At 42.8% G+C, this 19,951-nt stretch overlaps 1 protein-coding gene across 2 annotated transcripts in view; it reads right to left on the reverse strand.

Moving 5' to 3' along the window:
- Nucleotides 1–19,951, reverse strand: part of sorcs3a (sortilin related VPS10 domain containing receptor 3a) — a 232,051-nt gene that overhangs the window by 169,705 nt on the left and 42,395 nt on the right. The window contains exon 1 of one of the 2 annotated variants that reach the window (XM_030730512.1): nucleotides 66–192. The exons of the other annotated variant lie outside the window; for it this stretch is intronic. The gene's annotated coding sequence lies outside the window, so the exon portion shown is untranslated. Of the gene's footprint in view, nucleotides 1–65; nucleotides 193–19,951 lie in introns of those variants that run through there. 2 annotated transcript variants of the gene reach the window in all.

Consider the following 19,951-nt stretch of genomic DNA (forward strand, 5'->3'; position numbering starts at 1 on the left):
TTACTACATCACCGTTTGGAGCTGGATACCAACTAAACGTATTGTAATTAGTCGTGTAAACATACCTCTGTCTTTTGTGTTTTTCTTCCTCTAGTCTCCTCTCTGCCTCAGAGGCACAGGTCCTTCCTGTTTCTCTTTTGCAGCTTCATCCACAAACGACAGTAACTGATTCACCATCAAGGCCACTGCCGGTGCGCATGCGTACCCAAACTACCAAATACACGCTGACACATGAAGCCAGTCAGCAAGTAGTCTACTTGTTAAATTAGTATTGTTAGTTATTGTTAGAATTGAACAGTTCTGGAGTGCTGTGATAGACTCTTCTTTCTTTTACGACACCGACATGTTAAAAAAAAGTTTCCTAATATATTTAGGTGAGCTCGGGGGCCCCCTGGTGGCCAGGGGGGCGTATGCAGCCGCATATGTTGCCTATGCCTCGGGCAGGCTGTGGAAAAATCCCAGAGATAACACAGTTTGATGGGCATAAAATAGTATTTGTACACCAAAGTAATTCCCTGGGACCTATTAGCCAAAAATGTGGCACATGTTGGCATCGTGTGCAGTGTGTTCTTAAACATTTTGAGGAAACTGGACAAGTGAAGGACAAAATCAGTGTGAGGGTTAAAGAACTATCTACAAAGATGAACAGCAGTCAAAACTGAGTGAATTAGGAACAAAGAAAAGTACCACTAGATTTTGATTCACTAATACCATGTGGAAAGGATCTGATTGCCAACGGCTTCTTTTGTCAGCATGACAATGATCCCAAATGATCCCAGGAAAAGACTTACACAGTACTGCAAATGAGGTCTTATTGTTAAATGGTGCAGTGTGTGTGTGTGTGTGTGTGTGTGTGTGTCTGTGTGTGTTTTTAATAAATTAATGAACTGATATGCCCTGATATAATGTCAGCCTTCTTACTTCTAGTTTACCCAACATTGCATCATCTCTGTCCCAGTAAGCTGACAGTTCAGAGGAGGTGAACAAACCGGACTGTTTACCAGCTAAAGAACCACAGTTTCCTCTCAAGAGTTGGTGGAGACAAAACCAAGCCTACAGAAGAGTGAGCATTGGAATTTTTCTCACTAATTTATAGGTTCACTGATGTCTGCTGAAATATATATTTATTTTACTACAATGAGCACTATATTCATGTGGTTGTTGCATTCGAACATAGTGTCCATTCATCCAAATAAAAGCACCTTCGTGCCCATAACAAAAGAACATTTGTGGAGCTTTTGTGGTTTTGGCTGCCATCAGATTTGTGTAACACTGGCTAATGCGAGGTTTGCCACTGAAGCTTTTCAGGGATGCATGCAAACATTGGTAACAACATCTGACAAGAAGTGGCAGCAGTGAATTATCATCGGCTGCTCCTGATCCAGTCCATTTTGGAAAAGGCTGAGCTGAGCTAAAATGTAGCATTAAGCCTTTCCTCATGGCAGATAATGGAAGGTGATGGAAATGGGGTTGGCTTTGGGGCTCAATTCAGCTGATCTACTACTCAACGACAAACCACAACAACACCATAAAGCAGCGTTCAGAACATTAGTAGCTGTAATTTCTCAGAACTTTAAGTTGGACTTTAAATCAGTGCAGTTTGGAACGTGCAACCAGTTTAGGTTAGAATGTGACTTTTGTCATTAATTTTTTAACAGTGACCTAAAGTCAGAGCACTTAGAGTCTATTCCTACAACAGCATTATTATACGTCACGCACACACACACACACACACACACACACACACACACACACACACACACACACACACACACACACACACAGAGGTTGACATGTGAATGTAAAATGCACAAAACAAACAAACCTGTTCGACAATTTGGCAGGTGACAAATTTTGCCTCAGAACACAAATATCGTGTCTCAGGAAAGAAATAAACTCATGAATTTCTTCATTTTATGTTCAACTAGTAGAAAATAGGTTCTAAAATGCTGTCAGCCCAGAGGGGTTTGCTGAGTTCTGGTAAACAGCAGAGAGTGATGTGTTCAGGAGAAACCAAACTAAACATTAATATATGGATCCTTGTGTCTGTATGTGGCAGAAGAATTAAGAGGTAAACTGTGTTTCTCTTTAAATGACAGAAAATAGGAATTTATGTTCATTGTAAAAATCAAGTAAACATGGGCCGTGAAAGCTAAGAAGATCACATTAAACTTGCATCATGTTTGGGACTGTGTGCTGTGCTGCCATGGCCTGATACAGAGCTGCTGTTCTCCTTTAAATCAGTGCTTTGGTTCTGATACATGCCACCAAGCTTAAAGTGCTCCACTCTGCAGAATGCTTTGGTAATAAAACATAACCCTCTCACACACTGAAAAAACTCATAGTTTTTCTAGTGTTTTTGCTCTATTCATACTCTTCATGATTCCTATTTTCAAAAAAAAAAAAAAGAAGCTGTAATTCAGTGTTTTTACTGCACCCCTGAGATGCTGCTTACAGTACGTGACACAAAAGCATCTCTGTGGATGTTTCACTGCAACAGCAACGGTAAACTGAGCAAAACTGCTCCTGACTGTAGCTCCTGGATCCAAAGTGCAAACAGAGACTACATCTGAGGAAAAGGTCTGTCAGCCGATTGGCTTCACACACATGACGAAGTGCCAACCACACATGTGGATCGGGGGCATCGGGGGGGTGGGCGAAGGTGGGAGCGAGGCTTTGTCTTGGGGCCAAATCTGTTCCCGGCCATGACGTTCACATTTTTCCACATGATTTCTATAAACTGGTCTGAGCCAGTTCAGGGCTGTTTGGAAATGGCAGCGTATGTCTAACATTGTACCAGCCCTTCAGGGAACATCCAACATGGCTGCTGAAACAATGGGCCTGTGCACTGAAGGTCATGTTTGTCACATAATTAGCGCACACAGTTGACCGTTTCATTTTTTATACAGATCTTACAGTTTTAACTTCCTGCCTCCTCGTTCACAAATGAGCACTTGTGGATATTCAAGTGAGCCGGGAACACATACCAAAGGAGAGAACTTTAAGAGGAATATTGGTAAAATTTACAAAAAAAGTTTTTTTAATGCAATTTTTTAATTTAATCTAGATGTTCAACATGCACACGTGTGCATTTTTGGAGTGTCTACATACTTTTGGGAGTACAGTCTGAATGAGGAGCTGCACATCATGAGGTAATTCCTTAAAAACCTCAGGCCTCCCATATTTCCGGGTGGGCAGATGTCCCACAATCCATAAAGCACTTGATGAATTAAAATGGCAGAGTGCCCATTAAAAAAAAAAAATCCTTTGCTGAATTTTTGCCAGAGCCCAGAAACCCTGCAGGGAGTTAAAACAGCTTTCTCAGTTACTGATGAGGAGGCATCACAGCACTGGGTGGGTTATGGGTATGAATTCATACAGGTGTACTTAATATTTCACATCATAAATACAAATGTGGCCCATTCCACTGGAGCACACGTATAAAACATCCTTCTGCTCTGCTCTGGGAGTCTGAAAGTGTTTACTGTGCAGCCTATTTTGGCAAATCATATGCTCGTATATTCATTAAAATATGAACATGAATATTACTGCATGTTTTCATTTAGTTCACTTTGGTGTCCGTTTGTTCATTCATGTGTGAGTCCAGCCTGAACATGTTCATTATGACTATATTTAGACTCTGCAAACAGGCTGCTGTGCTCTCAGAAACCTGCTGAGCATCATTATTTACTGTATCAACACAGAAATTTGACTCCTGCTTGTTTTTCTTTTCTGGGAGAATTATATATTTAGGAGCATCTGTCAGGTTCTGCTGCATTTCAGTGCTTTTAGCTGGCTCAGAGGAGTCTGTCAGGGGTGGGAGCAGCCAGTGACCTTTCAGACAGGCAACACACACACACACACACAGCCTCCAGTCACCCCTTCAGCTTTAACTTGCCGTGTGAAGACTCTGCTGAAGGCTCCCTGACACCCACCAGCTCCAGCATGTCTCTTTTTGGATGCACATGACACAGAAGACACACACTCGTTTGCTCGCATACACTTTCACACAATAAAACCACACAAAGCTGTCTCAACATCCTGCCAGCCTTATGCATGCGGGTCACATGCCTTTCAGATGCCGGCTCTCTCTTTTTCTCTTTTTTCACGCAGTCACATGCAAACACACTCAGTGGATCAATCTCCACAGTTTGGATTGATGGCCTGCGGGCCTTCTGCTGACTAAGACGTTGCCAACTATGGTGAGTTATTGGGAAATTATGCCTAGCTGCCACTCTATCTGCACTGGTGATCCACTTTGTCAATCCTAATCTTTAGCTGCTGTCACCTTAGCACCACCCAGCTCGCCTCTGTGACCCGGCACTGCTCGAGGAGACAGAGCTGATGTCACTGCAGGCATGATAAATGCATTCTAATGAGGTTATTTTGATCAATTCGAGGGGCCTCCAAAGAGAAGTGTTACATTTGCTGGATTAATTTTAGTCAGATTTAGATGCAGGAAATTAAAGCGCACGCACGTCGATTAAGTGAAAATAAACCCGACTTCATCGAGGTTGAAACTGAAAGAAAAAACCCCCGAGCCACTGCGTGTGTGCGTGTGTGTGGTCAGGGGGCTGATGAAACAAAGGCACACAGAATTTCTTTTCCTTTCATGCCCGGTCATTTCCATATGTCCCCCTTGCTCTCCTGCCCATCCATCACATTTTACTCTAGGCAAGACAGCTGTCTGGGGCTGAAGCATATTCACAGTTCAGCAGTCCATCAAATTGCACCAAATACAGTAATTCTTCAGTCAAGCTGGAGAAGAGGGTGGAGGCACAAAGTGTCAAGGAGGCAGAGCTGTGGTGGTGAACCCTCTTCCCTTAACCCTTTGAACACCCAGGGGCTTCTGATGTGATCACTTTACATTCGACATACACGTCCTGGAAAAAGGCCAAATGTCACTTCCTGTCAAAGTGCATCTGATTGCATGAATGCAGACGTGAGAACAAGTTGTAGTTACGAACTAGAGCAGAGGACAGTTGTAGGCTGATGAAAGACAAAAGGCTTATTGTCTGTATTACCAAAATCTAATAATGTCTGATATGGAGCCAGATTCCTGGTGGATCAGAGGGGTGTGTGTGTGTGTGTGTGTGTGTGTGTGTGTGTGTGTGTGTGTGTGTGTGTGTGTGTGTGTGTGTGTGTGTGTGTGTGTTTCTCTGCTGTATGAATATGCACATGTTCAGCTGGATCTCACTAACACCACGCAGCTGTAAACGGATTTGCAGACATTCGGCCGCTGATGTGAAAAACAGGTCAAATGTTTTTAATAGTTGGTCCTAATCTGCTGTTGGAAAGATTAGGAAACTGATCACCAAGCACCGTCAATCAATGATATTAATTTAATTTTGATCTAGTGATAAACTAAATCTATCAGTTTGAGTTTCGTGCACTCGTGGTGATGATAAATCCACAGGAGTAATTTTTCTTTTATTATTTGCAGCAGAGTCACATTTCATATTTTTATGCTCTCTGTAGATCGTTACATCCACGCTTTTGAGAATGTCTGACTGAACTAGACAGAAACATTTTGGACAGAAAAGTCAAATCATGTGTCAGATGCTCCTTTTATACCTAAAGCAGAAGAGCCTGGTTTAATAAAGGAAATTTGTAACCAGCATCGTGATCCTCATTATCTCTGACTGTGGTTCAGCTTTTGTCAGCTCAGCTAATTCAAAGAAAGCTCGACTCTGCTGAACTTCATCTGGAGTCGAACGTTGTTTTAACAATAATGTCTGAATGTTGCTTCACTTCTATCTTATAAGTTATGCTGATAATGAACTGGTATTGATTATCCTGATTATCACAGGCCGTTACTATTACTGCTACTACTGCCTCCATAACCAGAGAGGTTATATTTTTGTTCTGGAGGGTGACGTGCACAGAAAGGTTGTTGGTCAGCAGAGAACAGCAAACACTCAGAGTTTGAGTCTTTTACAGATTCAGGTGTCGTCTTTGAAGAGTGATGCTCACTACGACAAGCCTTAACAGGATTAAGCAGTTATAAATCTGTAATGGTACCACTCAGTATCCATAATCTGTAGCATCCTATTGCTGTAACAGTAATTAGATAAAGCATCTCACTGGTTATTACAGTCATTTTGTGTTTAACATGGCCATTTTGTTTCTTTCATATGTATTTTATTGTCTTAGATTCATTTTTTGGTATTTCCAGTTGTAGCCCTTTTATTTCTCTTTGTGGTGTTATTTTTTACAGTGCAGCATTTCTTTGTGGTCCTTCAGTGTCGTTGTTTTGCAGATCTTTATGGTCTTTGTCTTCCAAGAGTGATTTTGTGTTTGTGTTGCATCTCTGTGCATTCTTTCTTTTTCTAACCAATGATTTCACACTGGGCCTCTGACCCCAGTGTTCCCACTCACTAGATCCCTCTGTGGTGTTAGAAAACGCCTCAAACAAGTATGTCACTGTCAGTCAGCACGATTACACAGCACACAGGACAACCAGCTCCTCAAAGGGACCCAAAGGAAAAGCAGGCATAAGGGTGCAGGGCTGAGCTCACACAGGCTGGCGTTTTAACTGATATGCATTTAGCAAACTCTAAGGTGCATCCTGCCACCATTAACGCCCTCCACCCTCACCATCCCGTACCAAGACCAGGCTGTGTGGTAAGGGATCACCAAGAAGACTCTGATATTAAAACACAACCTGCCACCACATTTGGAAGGACATCCATAAAACTGTGAGTGTGTGAGAGGTCGATTTTTTGCTTTTCTCCCTCTGCCTCTGAAAAGTTCGTGAGTTTTTGGAAATGCCTGGTTTTCAATGAGCTCCTCTTCTCTCTGGGGGATGTTGATTCTTCACTTGAGAGTGCCTTGTTAACCCACTAAGAGAGCACACAAGTGCACTTTATTTAATGCATGGAGGTGGCAGCTAGCCAGCTGCTGCACATTGTTGCAGGCTTCACTCAAATCCCTTCTATTAAAGGCTGCCAGGTTCCACTCCCGCACTTCCTCATTATGCTGTGATCAACCTGTGGCATTCTTCTTCACAGTGGCTTATTCCCCTTTTCTCTCTCAAGACAGAATTAAGCATTCTCATGAATGCAAATGAAAGGAAATCACCTTATTAGTGGGGATTCGGTGCTTTACTACCACCACTTCCTTATCAAAGTGGAATTGTTTGCATGCCCTGGTTACCCTGGGAGCGAGGCCATCGGGGGCAAAAGCTCTCAGTGGGTTTTCTGAAGACAAATTGGTCCCAAGTGACAGGGTGGGCGGTGAGGGTGGGGGCACATGATTCATAGACCTCTGTAAATGAGCTTAAGTGGGAAAGAGCGACCCCACCTTAAGCAGGAACCCCGATACTCCCTCCTGGAGTCCCGGAGCTCACAGATGAGTGCCTGTGACGGGGCAAAGCCACCTACTGGCAGACAGGGGTGACTGCAGTTACGTGTTGTGAAATGATGCGGACCTTCTTTAGTCAGAAAGCAGCAAGACATACATTCACCAGAGCAGGAGAGCAACTGTCTCCTTTTACAGCGGGTTTCTGTGGAGACAGGCAAAAATGAAAGCTTTCACTGCTGTCTTCGCTGAGCCAGACCTCGGGGGAGGTCACCAAGGTCGCCTGAAAGCTCCAGGTGCCAGCGGTGGAGAAGATTAGCCTGGAGATGACTCTATACAAGGTTGGATAGTCTTAACCGACAGCCCTTTCCAGCGTTGTATAGAGATCAGGGACAGGAACTCTTGACTGATAGGGTGGTAGGTCCCAGAAGGTCTCCTGTATCTGTCAGGATTTCAGCCTGAGTCTCTGGGACTGCCTGTGCCAGACTAACACAGAGGAAGTGCCGAAATGTTGTCAAACCTCGAACTCGTTGAAGCGTGGACCAATTCTTCTTGTGAGAATATTGGAGGTTGATTATTCAAGAAACACTTTGTGAATGAACATCAGTCAGTGTGGAGGCAGCAAGAACGAGAATGAACATGACATTTCATCAAATCTAGATGCCTGCCAGTGAACAAACACTCACCTGGAAGGCCAGGTGCAAACCAAGAACAGGCTGAGCGAACTCGAGCAGCTCGAGAGGCATTTTTGGATGGAAGTGTGTCTTTGTTAGCGTGCCCGCTCTGCCAGGGTGAAACTCTTTCTGAAGATCTTTGATAAAATGAAGCAAAGACATTGATAATTCTCATTCACCAGAACTGGACAACAACATAAGGCAGCAGCAAAACATCAACTGCAACATTTTACAGAATAAACGTCTGATTTTTATTTAAAGCCGGAGCTGTGAGGAGTGAATTTCTCATTGTGAAATGAGATGCTACTTGTCATGCAAACAAACAAACAAGAGACAGCAGTCTGGACAATGAATACAGATTACATCTGAATATTAGCACAGTTAATTAAGTCCAAATCATGGTCGGGTAAACAGTGCTGCAGTTTTGGAATATCAGCCGCTGGCTTCGAATGAATGTGTCAAACTGGCAGTAATTTCCTACCATTTCAGATTTAATGGAAACATTTGAAACTGGCAATGAGCAGAATTACAAATGACTTTATAGAAAGGAGATTATGCTAGAAAATCAAATGCAGTCAATATGACACCACCTGAGACGCCTAATTTTTTGTCAGATGTTTGTAACGTCAGCCTTCCTTCCTCCCAACAGTTCATGTGCCCAACAATTCTCAATGAGCAGCATTTAAACATGTAAGAGAGAGTGAGAGGAAAACAGTCATTAAACACTCTGCTTCTGAGATCTGGCGATTCGTTCCCTGTAATGTTTTATTAATGCCGACTCTCCGCCTGAGGGGTAAATGTTTCTTTTCTAGCACCACACATCCACTTTAAGAAATCAATCATTCTGCTCACTAATGGTACATCATCTGCACACGGGAGACGAGCAATGTCTTTTCAAAGCCCCCATTCCTGAGCTTTTGCACCCTGATCAGAAACTGCAGATTAAAAGAGAAATGAACCTGCAAACCACCTCTTTTTGTAAAAGCAGAGCTCGGCTGACGAGCAACACAAAAAAGTGCATATATAATGAGGTCTGCTGATCAGCTCCAGCTCTGAAGGAGATATCAGCAATAATCACAACATCTTGTTGGCATCTGAATGACCTGATGGATTTCAAGAGACTTAAAATACAAAAAAGATGTTCTGTTACACATTACAAAGAATCACAAAGGAATCACAATGGTATTAATTACAATAGAATTCCAATGGAATGACAGTAGATACGCGAGGATATTATCTGCTCATGCAAAGGTGATGGATTCAGTGAGGGGAGGTGTTTGATGGAGATCTATAGCTGAGACTGAATGTTGTGTCATTATTTTATCCACAGTTGTTTTCTTTCATCCTTTATTTCCTCTCACTGACAAAATAAATGTGTCTGCAGATTCAGTCACATGTTACTGCTTTTTACTGTGAAACAAGCTAAATTAATTTATTGTACAAGATTATCCCATTCATAATTTTATTTAACACCATAAAATGGACACAATGTGTGACACCAGCTTTGAGTCATTCACTAAAATTGTGTAATTAATTTCAGCAAATTAGAAAAAAACCCAAAAAACTCCCATTCAGAAAGTTGGAGCTGCAGTTTTCCCCTCATAACTAATGACTCCAGCATCATGATCACCTGACCAAAACATTTCTTTTTATTTCTTCTGCTGAAACTGCAGCGTGCACAGTGAGCTCGAATACGAGCTCAGCCAGATTTGAATCATCTAAGTTTTTGTGCTTTTTGTGATTTGACAGACTTCCCAGAACTTGGGAAAACCTTTGACGTGTTAGCAACAGAACTCTGAATAATCCAATTGGAGTGACGCTGAGTTAAGTTACTGCTGCAGGCAGTAAAATTAACCTTTATTATCCCAAAGGGGCAACTTGGGCTGCAGCAGCTAATTAGCTGGACAGATAACGAACAGCGTTTCATCAGTTTGTTGCACTTTTGCTTGAACTGGAGATTTCTCAAATTTGTAATTTTTGCAGGTCCAAATCCCAGAACTTTTTTAAAATCACATCTTACAAGGTGTGATTTTTAAAAAGTTCATTTCATTTTTTTAAAAGACCACTGCTGGAAACTGTGACGCTGACCTTTAATTTTTGATGTAAAACAAAAACCAAGGTTCTGTATGTTCAGAGCTCATCGTTCCTGCAACCTTCGTATGAGTTTAATAGATGTGATCCTGCATTGTGATCCAACATCCCCATTTAACTGGTTTATTTTGATAAAAGAGCAACAGTGTGATTGCTGACCATCTCAGGAGCATATATCTTCAGTAATGATGATACCAGAAATAAAAATGTTACCACTCTTGCTCAGTGATCCATCTCCGTATGTCGGCCGCCAGCAGGGCTCTGCGTCACTCTTCTAGTGACATAAAATCAGCTTCTCGCCCTCAGATCCATCCTCGGCTGAACTTCTCGACCTGCATGTGTGAATCTACATGAAGCTGAACTCCAAATCTCTGGATGGTGAAACTTTGCCAGGACTGATGGGCTGCAAACAGCAAAGCTCTGAACCATCAGAGAAACCTGCATCTGCTAACAGCCAGTTTCCTGATTGTGGACGATTAGAGGCAGAAATGCCAAGAACACTTTTAAAGACTGTAATAACACAGGTAATAACACAGACTACATCCCCTCTGCTAATCATACACATCAGTCACATGTAGTTCTCGCTCACATTAAATCAGCTGTTTGAAATTTGCGGGTCATGGTGGACTCAAAGGAGGTTTTTCTCAAAACAGTCTATATTTCATTGTTTGAAGAAAGGGTAACTTTTTGGCAACAAAAGAAAAAAGTACTAATGAATATTTGATTCAGTACCAATTTTTAAATAAACAGCTTTCTGCTGCGTTGTTATCGGCTTTATTGGCTGCAGGAGACCCGTCTATTTTTGGATTTTTAGTTCCTCTTCAAATTGTTCAGCCCTACTGCTGTTTCTTTTTTTCTTTGTATGATTTAAAATCTCTTTCTGATATTCTCATATATACAGTAGAGATGTGCAGGCACCATGGCAACAGAAAAAAATCTTGATCATTTTCTTGCATTATGAAAGTCTGCCCTGCAACCATCTCAGTACCAGAAAATATTCAGGCAAAACCTGTCTGGCAGAGCTCCTTTTCTCAGTTCACTCACCGAACAACAAAGCAGAAAATGCAGAATAGCCACAGTGCTAACCTTGACCGCAGCTGCCACTGTGGGCGGCTGATGGAGGAGCGGGGGAGTGCAAGAGGAAGAGGTCATAAACTCCCCCTCTGGTACTAAATGGATAATTCAACTCTATTCCACTAAAACACCTACTGGAGTCGGGATAGTTTGTACACTACTATATGCCAATAGCTGCATAACAAACTCCATCAACTCTTGAAATGCAGGAATGAATGGTGAGCGCCCCCCCCCCCCCCCAGCCCACTTTCAGTTTGTATCGTTCCCCGCCTGCTCGATACCATCCATCATCTTCTGTTCAGGCTGAGCTTCCTCAGGTTCCGTGTGTGCTTAGTGCACCATATGGTTCCTCTAGAAAAAACTCTCCTCCCTGGAACCAGCTCTCTCTGTCCCGCTTCTTTTGACCTCCTGTTATTAATAGACAAGATACAGAGCGAGCCACTTAGGGATATGCTCAGATATAAAAAACAACAGCACACAGAATGAACAGGAAATAATAGGGTCCGTCCTGTCCTTGCCTCCTACTGTGTATTCTTACTCTTCTCTGTACAGCTGGGTTGGCACTTACACACACACACACACACACACACACATATATATATAAATTCATGTCTTTGAAGTTTCTTCCAATAAGAAGCAAGCCTAAATATAATGTTCCAGAAAGAAACTCTTTTTCTGGCCAAGACAAAATGAAGCAGTTCATTGTGAATTATTAAGGAACATGTTCTTATGGAAAGCACATTGTTAACTTGTAGCTGAGTAAACAGGCTTTAAGGATCTCCATCGTCTGTCCTAAAGTCAAATTCGGGGCTCATGGGTTCATGGCTTTTAATGGCAGCAATATCAGAATGAAAAAAAAAATCATGAATCACTGAATCATTTTTAATATCCTTTAACCTTGTATGAGGGAAATGATTAAAGCACTGTGAGGAGCGCTGTTATTTGTTACCAATGAGCATCCAAACACTTTTGGGGAGAAAGGTTTCACTTACTGTCACAGCCGCCCATTACTCATGTGCTCCGGACACAGGAAAACTGAGGAACGTCAGGACCATCAATCCTTATAAGCTTAAATCGTGAAGGATCATAACTGTTGTAAGCATTGGCAGATGGATGAAGCATCCAGTAACTTCTCGTTTTATGTTTGCCACCTAACCATTCGGTCATTAACCCATATTTGTTCAGATTTGGGGAACAAAACTGAGACAGTCTTTGCTGAGTTATTGGTTTTGGTGTCTACTGCACATGCTCACTGGAGGTTCTTGCTCATGTGTTTCTCGCTCGGCCCGTAAATTTTATATTAACAAAGACGCAGGTACATTCCACCGTGCAGTGACACAAACTACACAATATTAAAAGTTATAACCCTTATATATAAATAAAGTGAATTAAAACTGGTAATAGGTGGTGGTTATTTTGTGTCCCAGTGCACTTTACATATGACTGGATAGTAACTTATAGCCAACAGCCTGTGCTGTTTGTGTTTTTGAAGAGAATTTTCATGGAAATCATCATTTCTGTCGTATTTTGAGGGAAGATTTCAGATTGGGTGGGCCCTGTGGGGTTTTCTGGTTGACTTTGGGAATGGCTGGTGCAGACTGTGATGTAGAGGAACCAACATTCTTCTCATTACTGCACATTCCTGGGAAATAACATGGGAAAAATGTGATGAATCCAGAAGATGTGTGGCTGTGGCAGCTGTGGATCAAATACAGAGTGTTACAGTGACTCAGCCTCTCACTGTTCTTTGCTATGAACCCAACGAGCTGAGCCACCCAACAGCAGGCAGACGCAGTTACTGTCTGACTGGTGAACACAGTGGAGGGTTTAGCAGCTAATGGCCCCCATGTTTCCTTCAGGAGCTGGTCTACACCCAAAAACATACCTATGCAAATGTTTGCAATAATGATCTCCAAATGAAGTTAAACAGTGATGTCTGACTTTAGTCGGACATCACTGTTGACTTTAGTAGGTTTAGTAGGTTTAGTAGGTTTAAGGCGGTGCCGATGTAACCAGACCAACTTCTGCATAACTACTAAAGAAATGACTTTTAGCTCCCCCAGTGGCAGTCTTACACTCATGTGTATTAAGATGAACTGAACAGATGTATCAGTGCATCACTGAAATCTGAAGACTTCAGAGGACACATGAAAAACACAATGAATTTGTTTCTTTCAGTAGATGCACAGTTGCTGCTTAGAGCATCTTCCTGGGATTAGCCTCACTACCATTTATCTGTAACTGCTATGCTGTTTGATCCACTTTTAATGGGAGGATTATTTTGTATTTGGACTTATTTGTTTCTGGTGATCATCCCCGGCTTGACAAAAGGCCGACTGCAACGTAGCAACATGCTGCACTTCTGTGTAAGAATAGCAGAGTGCACTGCACCGTAACAAAACCCTGATAACCACTCAACATTTCAGGTGCTGGTATTATCAAAAGTGACACGGGCTGCAGCAGCGATAATCAATACTCCGTGTTTCTTCAACATCTACGCTCAATAACTCTCAGACTCCCTAAATGCCAGTGATTCTCCAAACCGAGCACACAGCAACTAAAATGTGCAATAAAGGTGGACCAAAGCGCGGAGGCAGCCAGACGGTGGAACTGCCAAAACATTAATTTGGGAAAATCATTAAGCCACCTTCAAAGACCTTATCAAGGCAGCTTGTCTCTCTGCTACCTCAAAGAGGTAAATATATCCTGTCAGCAGTGAAACAGTTTTGTTAAGACGCTCACTTTTGTTGTAAAGTCAAATGAAGGATAAAGAAACAATCCGTCTCATGTAGCTCATTAGAGGAGAGATGAGCCGGGCGCTCTCTGCAGAGGAAGACCCATCAGCTGTCAAACACCTGCTTTCCATGTCTGGAAAACAGGCAGACAGGGAGCCTCGCAGAGCCGAGTGCAAACAGTCGGTGTGACTGTAAAACATCCCGAACAACAGCATCAAGAGGAACGCGCCGCATCATTATGACTCCACAAATACACAAGAATATGATAGCAGCTCGAAGCCTTCGTGAGGATTCAAAGCATCTTTGCTGCCTTAAAAAAAACAGAGATGATGAGGGTTCGGGTTGCACACTCTGAAGGGCTGAATGAAGGTGTGCTGCGGGGCTCAGCTTCCTTCTTTTCTCCCCTCAGTTAACCTGAGAAAAGGTCTTTCTCACTCAGGTATTCGTGAAGTCTGTTTGAGGCGCGCCGGAGGTGTAAAGGTGAATTGTCCATCAACGCCTGTCTCAGGAGCACTTTAAGGGATATACTGTACCTCAATTTTCACCAATTACATATTCTCTCATTTTCATGTCAGAGTAGATCAGATACGTCCAACGTAGAAATCCACGTTTTAGTCCAGCATCAACCCGGGAGCCGTTTCCTGACCCACAACTCACACAGCAAAAAGTGGAAATTCCCCTTTGATGAGGCAAACAGATCAATATCTCCACACAGTTTCCAAGCCTATATTTCAATATTCATCCTAATGAGCTGAGGATTTGTGATAGAGTAGGAGGCCTCTGATTCACAACCATTTAATTGTGCAGGTCAGTGAGCCCAGCTCCCAGCCTGTGCCATACAGAGGAGCAGGGAGTCCTGCAGCAGATGGCGTGGCTGCCACAGAGCCCTGATCCGGACACGGAGTCGGGGTGGGATTACACGAGGAAACGGAGCACTGTTTACATCCTCCAACTGCTTTCAATTTGCCGGCACTGACATCATCTGTGAAATGGGCGGGATTTTATTTCCTCACGCTTTTAGCTTCAGGTTTACACGAGAAAATCAAACCAGCAAACCAAAACTACCCAAACTGACGTCATCTTCCAGAGTTTCAGCTTTCGCTCGACTTCTTCAGGAGGGTGACTTTAACTGACGCCGACACAAACTGCATCCATCACACTGAACTCTGCACCGCTCCCATGAATCCTTAAACTGAGGCGGCGTCTTCTTCCTGCTTCTTTAATGACTCCTTATTATCTTTGGTTTCACACTCAAACAATTCCAGACGACCCCCCCCCCCCCCCCCCCCCCACACACACACACACACACACACGTTCTGTGTATAAAGCACCTGTATGTAACACCTTTGTTATATACCTGCCTACACACCTTCTACTGTAGGGCCTGAAAAAGAAGGGAATCAGCTCTACTCTTTCACTCTTTAGGCTTTTTTTCCTGCTGTTATTAATAAATTCCAACATTTTCCGACAGTGAGGAACTGTGGAAGGTACAATTACTCCGTGTTATGCCTTACTTCCGGCTAAATTCCGTCCTTAAATCACACACAGCTTCACTTAAGAGGAAAGCTCATTTTGTCAGAAAAGTAAATGATCTTCTCGCTTCCCTGGTTTTCCCTTGTTTCACCAAGCAAGAGACTCACTCTTAATCTCTTCATGAAATGAGACTATAAACAATGAGAAATTCACCAGACATCTCCTATTCCATTCTGCTGGAAAAGGTTGAAGTTAGCCTTGGGCAAAGCTGTTAGTGCTTCATGCTCCAGCAATCTGGCAACTACTTCTGTGGGGGAACCTTCGCACAAGGGTGAGGGAGGTTGTGTATGTTGCCAGGCGGCATGATGTGTGTGTTTCTTCTGCCTCTCTTTTATTTTGTTTGGGAAATCAATCCATGCATGCGCACAGAAGAGGGAAGACTCGGGAATGCGGCGGTCGTAGCTGAGGTGCCGGCACGTCTGAGACACCTTTCTCTTTGGGAGTGACGTCGAAGTCAAGCAGTGCAAAACTGAATTTAGCTTAAATGTCAGAATGCCAAGGAAACATAATCCATGGGTGTTCACATTGGAATAGTTTGTCCATAAACAAGGGAATGTAGAGCTCCGTGCATTCCCGACATGAAATGTCAGAAAGGCGACGCGGCCTCGGGGTGCATTATTGAGTCTTTTGCTGCTTTTCAAAGAAGTCTCTTCAGAGTTTAAATTCACCCGTGTTAACCTTTTCACCTGAGCGGGATGAGGCTGTCACATTAGTCAACGACATTTTGGAAAATCGATACAAACAGGTCGGAGTCTTCACTCCTCGGCCCTGTGCGGCCATCTTTCCTGCTCTCCTCTCTCTCCGGGTCTCTCGCAGAGCGTCTCTCTGCTCATTAACCTTTGTGCTCCATTCACAGGCTTCTCAGCACATCTGAGTATGTTACTCAGGCCATTTCACCAGATTCCTACCATCACTCTGCTGGAACCTCTATAACACATTCCTGCCTCTATCCTCTGATAAAAGGCGTCTATCGCACTGGTTGCAGAGTCCTCCTGTTCTCCTCTGCAAACCACCAGAGGGGATCCTCTATCTCTGCACTGTCCCAGCACATTAAATCAAATATATGTCCTTTTTGAGCTGTCTCTGCCATATGCTACCCTCTGGCATTTTTTTCACAGAGGAAATATAAAAATTCACTGAACGCCTCGTGTATTTCCACTGAAATAACCACAGTTTTCCCAGAACTCTGCAGTCCTGGGAGAAAATAAGTACACCCCACGATTCAGCATGTCAGAGAGCCACATTTATCAGCAATAACTGGAAGTTATTGATTAGATTTTTATCACATCGATGTGGAGGAGTTTGGGCTCCTCTTCTTTATAAGTTTATTTATTAAGACCTCTTCACAAATATGTAAAAACGGAAAAAAAAAAACACAGTTAACAGCAATAAAAAGGAACAAAAACATTACATAAATAATAAAATAAAAACATTAATATAAATGAGTTTTCAAATGTTCTTTAAGAGTCCACAGAGTCAGATACAGTAAGCTGAAGAGGGAGAGACACTGCGACTGCACTGCGACTGCAGCTCATCCATTTACTGCTCCATATGTGACCTCCTGAAACTAATTCTGAAATCATCCCACAGCCAACATAACGAGCATGAAACAGGAATAAAACAGGCTGGGGGGCTGGCAGCAGCATTTTGTACACCTTAGAGGGGTGAAGGTGACGATCTATCTACGCCACAAATCAGGGCAACGCAGCAAACGAGCTGTGATGTCACCCTCATTTAGAAAAATGAAAAAAATGAAAGAAACAGGAACATGAAATAGATTTTACCTGCAAGTCAAAGCCCAGGGAAGAACCAAACAGCTGATTCCTGAATGTAGTTCTGGAGGAGCTGTAATCAGCCATGTTGGAATTTATAACAATGTAACTGTTGCTCCAACAATGACCTTATGAGGCTTAAAAAAACAGCTCATTATCATCAGCATAAAAATGATGAGACGTGTCTTTAAAAGACTGAACGATGCCACCTAAAGGATGTTAGCAGGCTGGGGACCTGTCAGGGTGTAACCCGCCTCTCACCCAGTGGCTGCTGGGATAGACTCCAGCCTCTGCCGGTGACCCTGAATCAGATAAGCAGGAGAAAATGGATGGACAGATGAAACTCTCACAGCATCTATCTCAGACTGAACTAAAATAAACATCCCTGCATGCTGAAAAATTATTAAAGGCTGCAACAGGTGTGAAAATAAGTTTGATGACCAGTTTGATGTCCCCGCTGTATCGTTTGAAGTCACCTGCAGGGGGCAGTAGCAGATGTGAAGAACACACTGAGGTGGACGACGTATTTTGTTTCTGCTTTTGTGCAGTTCAGGAAGAATCTGTAAGAAATGTAACGATCATAGCGGCCAAAAGCAGAACAATGAAGAGGACGAACTAAAGTAAAAGCGAGTAATTAATCTCACGCTCTAATATTTTGACATCCTTTCTTCATATATTTGCTATAAGAATAATCTCACATGCTGCAATTAATTTTCTGGAGGGAAATGTGCATCTTTAGCACACAGCAGCAGCCGAGTTTGGGTCTAATGAAGCAAAAACTACACAACCATCCGTTTGTGTTCCATTTTAATGAAATTACTAAACATGGCCCTGGGCCTGAATGTCAGCAAAGTAGTAAAGAATGCATTACACTGAGGAAAAAGGCTTTGGTGTCTCTGCTTATCACACCCCGTGTATCCACCGTGTGTCACTGAATTAAAGGATCCAAACTGATGAAATTGTTCACAATATCCTGCCCCGGGGTTGCACATTACAAACATTTGGAGGCCCTTTGTTCTCCATTATTGTCTTCAAAGACCAGCCTGATAAGCAGGCGTGTATTGGGGTGAAACACAGAGCAACACCTTCACACACTCTGCAGTAACATACAGCAAGTATCTGCCATCGTGTATTTAAAGCATCTGCAGTGTCATAATAAAATGATCTAACTGTGCCGCCGAGGACCGAGAAATCAAACATTTATCACGAACTTAAGACGACTTCCTCTCTCTCAGTGGGTTTTTCTTCCTCGCCGTCTTCATCACTCCGTCACTCATCCCCGTTCCTGACGCCATTGTCACCACATCACAGCAACCCACTTTTGTCATTTCTAACATCGTCCTCATCCTCTTTTTCCCTCCATCTTTATTTTCCTCCCTCTGTATCACTCCCACTTCCCGGGACCCAGACTGCATCTGCCGCTCCGCATTCTAATGAAAGCAGGAAGCAGAGACACCCCCAAACAAAGTCCTTCAGCGCTGATTGCCTCAATTCTGATCCCTCAGTTTCCCTAAACTGTTACACAATCTGCACCCACAGCACAAGTCTGTAGAGGAGCCCAGTTTGTTTTTCCCTCTTTCACTTGAGTTGTCCCTGCACGCCGCCCACCCCACCACCCTCAACTCTCTGCCTCATGTTTCACTACAGCAATGACTGTTATTCACATGCTTTCACTTAGAGAAGAAGATTCTTCCCTGCAGTACTTAGGAGCACTTTTTCAGCTGACTGGACTGTAATGGGGTTAACGCTTGGTTTAATAAAGCCAAACACGACTAAGAGCAGAGCAGACAGTACCCATGCTAACAGCCTCACAAAGAAAACGGCACCTCGATGAAGTTCAGCAGTCGTAATGTTTATGTCTTCATGTTAGCACGTTAGCATTCGCAGTTGACACAGGACACAGCTGACCCTTTGCTGGCATTTCATCATCGGCCAAAATAAAAGAAATGACCTAAAAATGAAAAAAGAAATGAGCCGCAATGTGGTTGAAATTTACTGTGAGGGAAGCATTCATGTCTGTGTTTAAAGGCAACCCGCCCAGCTGTGGGATCAATACATTTGCCTCTGAACCAAAAAGGTTCACAGCCTGCTACAGAAATGTTTTCAGACCCTGAAACTCATTTTCTGCTGCACATAGGGTTCATTTTTATTTTCTTTTTTAAATGAAACGAACCCTCCGATGCCGGCGATGATTTGAGATGACGCAGCCTCACCGAGTCTCTGTCTCACTTTGTGTCAGGAGTGTGGACTTCAAACTACGTACGGCACAGTTAGACCGCAGTTATGATTAATAATTTATGCCATGTTTTTTTTATGTTTGATGTGTGTGGGTTCAGGAAGAAAAGGTAAAAACTGGATATTTACTGACAGAAAACACAACAAGTGCCCCTTTCCTATTGGTGGAAAAGGGCACCGCATCAACCAATCAAAAAATGGAATTTGGTTGTTGCCTGTGATGGCGCCCTCTGTCTGTCGTGGACAGGAACTGTTTTTGGAGCAGCACAGATAAATTGTGCGACATATTATTGATACCTGATAGTTGTGTAATAGGCTCCGCCTGTATTTTTGTTAAATTTGTACACAAGATTTTGAAAACTACAACCTATATTTGTGTTTTAAGTTATAAAAATTGTTCATTAATTATGTTTGTGGTTTTTCACAGTTAAAAAAAAATCTGACTTTTTTCTATTTGGAATTTATGGTTTTTGTGTGACTTTAGGTTCATTGTATTAATATAGTCAAAATGAAAAGTAACTGTAAAGTCACACGTGAG

The sequence above is a fragment of the Archocentrus centrarchus genome, chromosome 1 (assembly GCF_007364275.1).
Source record: "Archocentrus centrarchus isolate MPI-CPG fArcCen1 chromosome 1, fArcCen1, whole genome shotgun sequence".
In the NCBI taxonomy this organism is placed as follows: Eukaryota; Metazoa; Chordata; class Actinopteri; order Cichliformes; family Cichlidae; genus Archocentrus; species Archocentrus centrarchus.